This window comes from Abrus precatorius, unplaced genomic scaffold, assembly GCF_003935025.1.
Source record: "Abrus precatorius isolate BTA unplaced genomic scaffold, Abrus_2018 Scaffold11, whole genome shotgun sequence".
Classification (NCBI taxonomy): domain Eukaryota; kingdom Viridiplantae; phylum Streptophyta; class Magnoliopsida; order Fabales; family Fabaceae; genus Abrus; species Abrus precatorius.
This window is the reverse complement of record NW_020874303.1, coordinates 1,589,322-1,599,747: the sequence shown is the minus strand read 5'-3', so window position 1 is coordinate 1,599,747 and position 10,426 is coordinate 1,589,322.

Below are 10,426 nucleotides of genomic sequence, written 5' to 3'. Positions count from 1 at the left end.
TTTTGGATATAAATGACCTTAATCATTTTAATAAATCTAAAATATAATTTTCTACTTTGTATGAACTTGATTAGTAGAAGATAACCTCTTATTATAGCTCACAATATCTTTCAAATGACTATTCCTTAGTTTTTCTTATGAATTGTCTTTTTTGGAACGTGTTCCGAGGACAAGTGTATCAATCGAGAAGTAATAAAGGGTTCTTAAATTAAGTTCTCGAAATATCGTCCAACAAGAATTGATTTCCAATTACTAAGAATTTCTTAATTCAATTGTTTAAGCTTGAAAGATACGAGATTAATTAAAAACAAGAATTTATAAAATCAATTATAAAACTGAGAGTAAGGAATACAATGCACGTCTTGGTTAAACTTATCGGAGAGGAACCTAGGGCATATGGATTTTCTCATTCAATCCTTTATGTTATATTTCTATTTAACTCTAAATCCGATTTCCTTGTGATTACCAATCATTCATACGAATACTATTAATATCCAATGGTCATGCAATATTAATATTCTTTTCTCTAAATTAATATCTCCAATGGTCATGCAAGACATCAATTTGAGAAAGCTTAAGGAACCTATAAACTTGTTAATTTAATAACGATTAGAAGAGAAAGATTGGCTTGGTCCACCTAATCTTTTTTCTCGTTTTATCCTATAAATCTATTAATTAACCGAGGTACGGTCGCCTGACGATATAATTAATTAGGATTAAAAAAGAAGTGTAATAGGATAAAATTTAATCACAAAACGGAAATCAAATTTAAATTAAAATATCAGAATTTCCTAAATTCATGAACAATAGTTCCCATAGCCCTAGCTATGGACTTAGTTACTCATACTAAAGAAAAGAACTAAAACAATCATAAACAAAGTCATAATCAAAAGAAATAGCAAATTAAAGTGTGAGATGTGTTCCCGGTCTTCAAGTACGATCGTTCGAAGCTCCAAGTCTTTCCAAGCATGTGCCAAGGATCCCGTGCAAGAGAGACGAGATCAAATGTATTCTAGAGCCAAAACCAAGATGTCAAAACGGTGTTCCTAATGGTGCCTCAACTCTAAAAACTCTTTATAATTGGGCTTCCCGCAGATGAGCACGACCGTGCATGGGCTTAAAGCACCCCCGTGCTTGTTGGAAGGGTCTGAGCGTGCTGCCTGCTGCGAAACTCTAATCTTTTATCAATTTGGGTCCAAAATCTACTTGCGGCCTCTTTATATCAAACTACACAATTAATATATAAATTAGTGTAAAACCCAAATAAAATAAAGGTCAAATATGAATATATGAGCTGTAAAATAAGGCTTAATTATTGACTTATCAGAACAGTAATATGACTTTCTCTGAATTAGTTAATGACTTAATTTCCTTTATAAGTTAGACTTCGTAGTTATCTTTAAACCTAGAGTTAGCTTAGATAAGGTTGATAGGATAATTAAGGCCTTTAAACTAGATGGTAATGAGAAAGTAGATGTTATTGGTTTCTCAAGTAAAATTTGGTGTTGTTGGAATACTAGTAGGGTCCAAGTTTCTATTATTTTTAAAACTCAATCTGTCATCCACCTAAAAATTAGTAATTTTGGGATAAGTGAATAGATTCTATCCTTAATATATACTAGTTCTCGTGAAAATTTGATACCTACTTATTGGAAGGAATTAATAAAGTTCAGTGTTTCCATTAATCTTCCATGATGCTTAGCTGGAGACTTTAATGCTATCCTTTTTCAATATGAAAAATTAAGGGGCAAACTTCCTATAGCAAAATTAGGTAATTTGCTAACTCTTTCTTTCACTTTAATACAAGAAAGATTGATGGAGTTGTAGTCAATGAATCTTGGAGAACTATTTTTCCCAATTGTACTGTTATCCATACCCTTATTAAAATATGATCATGCAAGCCTCTGACTCAAAATTAGGGGCAAGAACCCTGTAATTAATAAACCTAAACAATTTAAATTTTTAACTCCCTAAGCTACCCATAATGACTTACATATTTAAGTTAAAAATACTTGGCTTAGGTTTAGTTAATGGTATGAAAATGTTGAAAGGTTTGGAATAACATCTCTGACTAGAATACTTTTGTCTTTGGTAATATTTTTCAAAAGAAAATGAGAATGTTTAGTGGACTGAAGGGACTCTCCCATAAATTGGCTAATGATAATTCATTCTTGAGAAAACTTATGGATTCTTTCTAGAAAGAGTATAAACTCTTACTTGACTAAGAAAAGTCATATTGGTACCATTAATACAAGGCTATTTTGGCTCTTTTTAGGTGATAGGAATACTAGATTCTTTCACTTAGCTGTCATTGTTCATAGGAATTATTTTCCTGTTTTGAGAGATACTAATAAAGTTTGCTTAAATGTTGAGCTTTCTATTGAAGAGGTGAAAGTTTCTCGGTTTTCCATTAGAAATTTTAAATCCCCTAGTCCACATGGACTTCATGCATTATTCTTTAAAAATTAATGAAAATTTCTTGCCCCTTATATTTTTAAGTTTGTTCAAGATGTCTTTCATAATCATGTCCTTATTTTTGTTGTTAATGAAACAAACATCTCTCTTATTCCCAATTTTGAAAATCCTAGTTCTATTAAAAACTTTAGATCAATCTCTTTATATAATGTGAATTCTAAAATTGTTACTAAAATTAAAGTTAATAGACTAAAGGATTCCTTACCTCATTTAATTTTAGTCAATCAGTGCAGCTTTATCCTTGATAGACGAATTGATAAATCTATTATCCTCCATGAGTTATTACACTATTTTTCTATGTTGAAAAGTAAAAGTGGCTATATGATTCTAAAACTGGATTTAGAAAAAGCATATGATAAACTCATATGCGACTTCATTATTGACACTTTCACAAAAATTGGTTTTAAATATGATTTTGTTAATTTAGTTCATCATTGTATTTCTTCCTCTTCCATGCATTTAAATTTACATAAAAAAATTTCTAATAGCTTTAAGCCATCTAGAGGGATTAGGTAGAAGGATTTACTTTCTCATAATATTTTTGTTATGTATATTGAAAGACTTGCACATTTATTTAAAGATAGCATTATAGAAGGTAGTTGAAATTGATAAATCCATCTTTTGTTAATATTTTAATTATCTTTTTAATAGATTTTTAACAAATAAATGAAGTTAAAAAATATAAATACCATAAAAATATCATTTCTGTAATTAATTTCAATTTCTCTAAATTAGTTCAGTTTATTTAGTTTTATAGTCCTTTTTTGTAAATATGCTTATTAGAATAAATGTGCAGGAGTTTATGAACAATGATCCATAAAAATTAAGCTTTCAAAGAGAAAATTAGGTGAAAGTGATCACTTTTCCCTTCAAAAGTAACAACTTCAGAACCCTCTAAGAAGAATGCAGTTGTGCATTGACACTTCCAACGCACATAGTAAGTGTTCTAGAAGGCATCACCCAAGAACTAATTGCGCGTGGACACTATGAGTGTCCATAGTGAATGTTCTAGAATCACTTTCAAGAGAGCAGGATGTGCGTTATCACTTTCACCATCCATAGTGAATGCTCCAGTCATGAAGCACTGCAAGAGGTCTTCTGCGTTGTCACTTCCACCATTCATAGTGACAACAACAGGAAAACGTTGATTTTACTATAAATAGACTTCCAATTAGAATAGAGGGACTTTTTTTTGCCATTTTCTTGTATTTTTCATTTCTGAACCTTAAAGAATTAGGGTAAGAGTTTTAGGCGGCTACCAAGAGCTCAACTTTAGGGTTCCTACTTTTTTCCTTTCTTTCACTCTATTTTTTTTTTTTAAACATTGATTGTTTGTAATGTTGAATTCAACCATTAGGGTAGTTCACAATGGATTCTTGAAGTTTAAGTTTGATTGTTGATAAAAAATTCCTTTTGCATGGATTTTATTTTTTCTAATCTCTTGAAAACTGAGTTAGAAATTGAATAGGGATTGTTTGCTTAATTCAATCCAAGTTCCTTTCTTAACAAGGGTTTCATAGTTCAGTTTGCTTAATTCTAGATAAGATTCTAGATTTGCTTAATTCCAAGAACTAGAGATTAGAGTTCATATAATTTGCCTAATCTTGAATGAGAAATTAAGAGTTAATTGACACGTGTTCCAATTAATCCAAATATGTGAGGGAACTAGTATCTAATTTTTGATTAACTAATGATGGAACCAATTGTGAATGAACTAGGGATTAATCTATTTTATTGATTGATTCTCTTAAATTCAAATTTTTGCTTTAAATGATTGAGGACTTTAAAACCAAAACCAAATTGCCGTATTTTCTGAACTTAATGCACAACATATGTTTGATATTTATTTTCTCACTCAATGATTTTTAGGTGGATGACCTAGGTTAACTTGGCCTAATACTACACTTAAATTACTCATATTTTGATAAGATAGCAATAGTTTTCATCAAGGATCCTTTTACTGTTGGGAATCAAGGCCCTAAGTTGTCCCATTTGTTCTTTGCTGCTAACATTCTCTTAATTGTTGAATCTGATATAAAGCATGCAATTATTATTAAAAATATTTTAGGGAAATTTAGTGAAGTCTCTGGTTTAATTGTTAATAATATCAAATCCTCTATATTCTTTTTTAAAATATTAATATATCATTAATTCAATCCATTTATGACTTTTAGGATATTAATTTTTTTCTCTTAGCTTAATAGATATCTAAGCATTCTTGCTTCTCATTTAAAACCTACTAAACATCAATTTAATTTTCTTATTAATAGGATTCAGAAAAAAAATGTCCCTTGGGAAATTAAAGACTCTGTCCTTAGCTAGTGGACTCACTCTTACTTAGTCTTGTATTATGAGCATTCATGTTTATATTATACAAACTCAATTAATTCCTATTGCAGTATGTAATGAAATTAATAATATATGTAAAAAATTTATTTAAGGACTCCTCCGAGAGCAAGAAATGTCATTTAATTTGTTGACAAAAAATATGTAAATCTTAAAAGGAAAATGGTTTGGGTTTTAAAGATTTGCACATGTTGAATAAAGCTTACTTAATGAAACTTTGCTAGAGACTAATAGACTCTCCTACTGATTTGTGGGATCAGGTGGTTTGACAAAAATACAAGTTCACCTTAGGTAAGCAATCTAGTACTAATAGTGGCCAACACCATTTTCTTTATGGAAGAGTCTTATCTTTGTCTTGCCTTTATTTTCTCAAGGACTTAGATGGGTAATAGGGGATGGAATGACCACTAAATTATAGGTTGATAGTTGGGTTCCCCAATTTGGTAATCTTAGCAAAGTTGTTGTCCAACATGTTATAAATGAAGATATTGATCTTCATGTTAGTTTATTCTTTGATAGGGGTAATTGGAACTGGCATAAGATCAAAACTTTGCTCCCTAAATGTGTTTGGCAGAGTATAACTCAGATTAGTTCTCATAATACTACTAGGTGTCAAGATTTATTCTATTGGTATCCAACTAATAATAGGGTGTTCTTTATTAAAACAGTTTACCAAATGATTACTAATAAGCTACAGCCTTCTACTCCAACAAATGATATTTTTAGCCTAGTTTGGAAATGGGAGGGCCCTCTGAAAATAATTTTTATAGAAATTAGCTAATGATAAATTATTAACTAATGAAAAAAGATTTACAAGAGAAATGACTGACAACTCTACCTGTCTTAGATGTGGTGAGGCTCTGGAAACAACCATATATGTTATTTGGGATTATTTTTATGCCAATAATGTTTGGTATCATTTTATTTTGTCTAGCCAAATTGTTCATTTTTTTAGTAATGGATTATCTGATTGGTTCATGTTGAATTTATCATCCTTTGCTTTTAATAAGATTAATGGCTTGAATAGATGTTTTGATATGATTGTTTGGCATATTAGGAAAGACAGGAATGCTCTCATCTTTCAAAATTACTCAGTCCAACCTAATAGTTTGGTTCAAAAAATATATTATGATCTTGCTATAGGAACAATTCCAAAAACATCTCTAGGCTGGTTTCTGATAAGCATCACATAAAATAGATTCATTCATGATCTGGTCAGGTCAAACTTAATGTGGATAAGGTTGTTTCCATTGCAAAGGGAACTGCTACATACTGAGGACTTGTAACGAATTGCCACATCATAGCTAGTTACTACTCAACAATTGAAGTATTTTGTTGGAAGTTCAACTGGTATTGCATAAGACTTTCCACATGATGTGGATTGAAAGTGATTCAAAAGAGGATATCTCTCTAATTATTAATGTTCAAATTTGATTCCAACCTCCATATGCTTTGATCAATAGGATTAGGAAATTGTTGAAATCTATTCAATTTGTAAAATTTACTTACATTTGTAGAGAAGTTAACTGTTGTGTTGACAAGTTATTCAAATTAGGATTAAAGGAGGAGCTGTGCATTTTCATGTTTTTAAAGAAGCTCATTTATCTTTGTACCTTTACTTAAGTCTTGAAGCCATTGGTAGTTTGACTCCTAGAGGAGTCCCCTAACTTTTGTTTGTTGTTAGGCTTTTAGCCTCCTTGACTAAAGAAAAAAAAAGTTATGTTGTATGTTTTTTTTTAATGAGAGAATATTTTATTTTATTTTAATAGAGGATGAATTATTTTTTATAATAAATCAGTTCCAAAATTTAAAAACACGATAAGCTATCTAATCAGCCTTTATTTTGCTAACCATAGGAGAAGGAATAACTTATAACATATGAAGGGTAATGATCATCTTAAAGAAACAAGTAAAAAAATGATAAAGTTTAAGAATAAAAATTTATTAAATTAATAGTTATATTAAAATATATTTAAAATTTTAAAATAATTTATAATTAGTAAGTTTCAAATGGTAATTTAAGCAGTGTCTTATAAACTAAGAGGACATTTTATGCCTTCTCACATATAGAATGATTATCACTTTAATTATATATAAATAGACAGTGAAGTTGGTAATTTATTTAAAAAAGACATAAATATCATTTAATTTTTAAAATATTAGAGAAATCATAACCATCAATTTAGAGAAGATATATTATGTCCTTTCTAAGTTCATGAATACAGTAACAAGTACCTTTTATTTATTTAGAGATTATATTACATGAATAAAAACTTCAAAAAAATAAATTATCACCATATAATTATTTAAATATATATTTAAAGTGAATTTAGATAAATGACTCAATTAAACTAGTATTCAATAAACTTTTATTATTTTTAATTTTATAAATAAATTTAATCATATTGTTTTAAAAAATACATTTAAAAAACTTATTTTAATAATTTTTACTTAAAAATTTATTGAAATAAATGTAAAAACTTATAAAAATCATAAGCTATTTATTAAGATACCTTTTTTTTATTGGCATTCCTTTACTTCATAATTTTATCTTAGTTTAAGATGTTGTAGATGGCAGCATTGACATTCCTTTACCCCATAATGTTATCAATTAGAACTTTCTTCTCTAGCATAAAAATATTTATTCATCCAATTGGAAGGGATGCAAGGGCTGAAACTTGTTTGTAAAATAATACTACATGTTAAGTTTAAATTTATTTCCAATTCTAATATTTTCATAAATTTTTAGTTTAAGTTTTTTATTTTAGTTTATGCCATAATTATTAATAGTGGTCATAGTGGCCATAATTGCAGTGCAACCCCTCTAAGGTGACCTAATAGCATCACGATTCAATGTTGTCACTATCGTGTCACAAATAATGGCAAAAAATGATGGAAATCACAGTTGTCACGACTGTTATGCTCTCCTCTTTGAAAATTTTAAATTTTTCCTTTTTTTTAATGTTGAGCACTTTGAAGGGCGTAATCTTGAAATTTCACCACCTTATTTTCTAAATCTTCTCCCTCCCTCTCCTGAGCCCTAGCCTCTCAACTCCTCTCATCTTTCCTCTCAGTTCTCCTCTCATTTCTCTTTTCATTTCATCTTTGTTCTCTACGTTTCAATTGTTGGAGTGTAGCCTTCATCTCTAGCAAGACATCTAACAAATTGAGACGTTCTCCAGTCATCTTCTTCATCTCTAGTAAAGCCTCCAACGTGACCCAAATTCTTTTGAATCATTTTCTTCATCTTTAGTCATCTTCTTCAAGGTCAACAAAGCTTCCTATGTCACCCAGACATTTTTCAATTATCTTCTACATCTTTGGCGAATTGCACATTTTTCAATGATCAAATATTTTTTCTATTTTTGTTCTATTTTTTTATCTCCTTCTCAGTTTTGATTCTCATACTCTATTTTGTTTCAAAATTTAAAGCTTAAAGTAGAAGCAATGGCTAATCTTGCCAATCAATCACAAGGAACCGCCTTTGTTTCAATTTCATTTATGCATTAGTGAAGCCTTTGAAAAATAATTTGGATATAGGTTGACAATAGAACAGTTTGAAAGACATAAATAATAAAAAGTATTACTTGTGACTTTGTGGAAAAACAACCACCAGTGGTATTACTCAAGCAAAAAGACACTAGATAGGAGTGAAGGGAGATGTTGATAACTACCCAATGATTCCTAAAGAAATAAAAGAAATACTAATAGCAGCTCATGAGAAGAAGAAAGCTAAAAAGAGATATATTTACTTTAGCTTTATGAAAATGATGATGAGGAAGAAAAGGTGCAAGAAATTCAAAATATTCGAAGTGGAAAAAGATTTGCAACCTTAAGTGTTGCATCACCTTATGTTAGTGGTTGTACTGCCACCAAAAAAGGAAAAAAATGTTAAGGGTCCCTTGGATTTATTGTGGTTGAAGAGTTGAGAAATAAGCATCAAATTAGCAAAGGCGAAAAGACAAAGAAGTATAAATTATGCTTGTGTCAAGGAGACAAGAGCAAAAATAATTCACTACATAGAGCTTGTAGGAATGGAATTGCTTTCAATGTTGTGCACTCAAAAAATTTCAAATTAATGGTTAAAGCTATTGGAAACTATGGTCAACACCTAAAGCATCCTAGTTATCACAAGTGTAAAGTTTCCCTTCTTAAAAAAGAGTTAGAGTATACAAAGGAAATGTTGAAAAGTCGTGAAGAAGAAAAAGAAAAGTGTGGATGTTCAATTATGTTAGATGCGTGGACGGATAAAAAAAATTAGAATAAATCAATTTCTTAGTAAATTGTCCAATTGGTTCTATGTTTTTGAAGAGCATCGATAGATCTGCTTATATGAAAATCAGAGAAAAGTTGTATAAGCTCTTGGTTAGTTTTGTTAAAGAGATTGGAGAGAAAAATATTGTGTTAGTTATTGACAATAGAAGTAATTACGTGTTAGCCGGTAAGAATTATTTTTAACACTCAAGTAATATCATTTAAACAGTTTGTATTCAAATATGTTAATTTCTAATTTAAGACTATGTAATTCAATTTTAGGTGACTTCATGTGCTATAAACTGTATTGATTTTATGTTATAAGACATCGAAAAAATACCAAAAGTTAAGAGAACAATCCATAGACAAGTTATTCTTATGGGTTTTATTTATAATCATTCATTGACTTTGAATATTACGAGGAGGTTTACAAATAAAGCTGAATTAGTTATATATATAGAGTGACAAGATTTGCCACAATATTCCTCACATTACAAAGGTTGCATAATTAAAAAACAACATTAGAAAAATGTTCACTTCTGATAAGTGGTTAAAGTTCAAAACAGCCAAAGAAGCTAAAGGAATAAAGGGTAACAGACATTGTACTTATGCCTTCTTTTTGGAATGAAGTGGTTTTCAGTCTTAAGGATATGGGGCCACTAATGTAAGTTTTGAAGCTTGTTGATAATGAAAGAAAGCCTACAATGGGTTGTATATATATATATGAGGCAATTGGTAGAGTTAAAGAAAGCAATCAAAATGCATTCAAAGGAAATGTAAACAAATATAAAGAGATTTTTTCTATAATTGATAAAAGATAAGAAGCCAACTTCATCATCCATTGCATGTTACAGGTCATTATCTGAATCCTTAATTTTTTTTATAGCAATAAATAAATTGAAAATGATCTTTAAGTTGTGGAAGGCCTATATAAATGTATTAAGAGACTATGTATAAATGAAGATGATATAAACAATGCTCTAGTTTAATTGTCAACATATAGAATAACTTAAGGTCTCTTTGATTTTAGTGGAGCTAAAAGACAAGGGGCTACAATGGCTCCTAGTAAAAGATTTGTTTAATTTTTCATTGTAATATAATTATGTAAATAAAATACAAAGGGCTAATTAGTTATTGCATAACTTGCAATTGAATGATGGAAAAATAATGAAGTACGTATGCCACATTTTCAAGATATTATCGTTACAATGTTGAGTTTGACTTGTATTTGGATGTGAACGAAATTAGAATACTTTTGAGCACATAAGTAAATGTCAAGTAACTTCAATTTAAAGTTCTTGATCTAATATTGAAAGTGAAAAACTAATATATTTTTTATAGTAAAATAGAT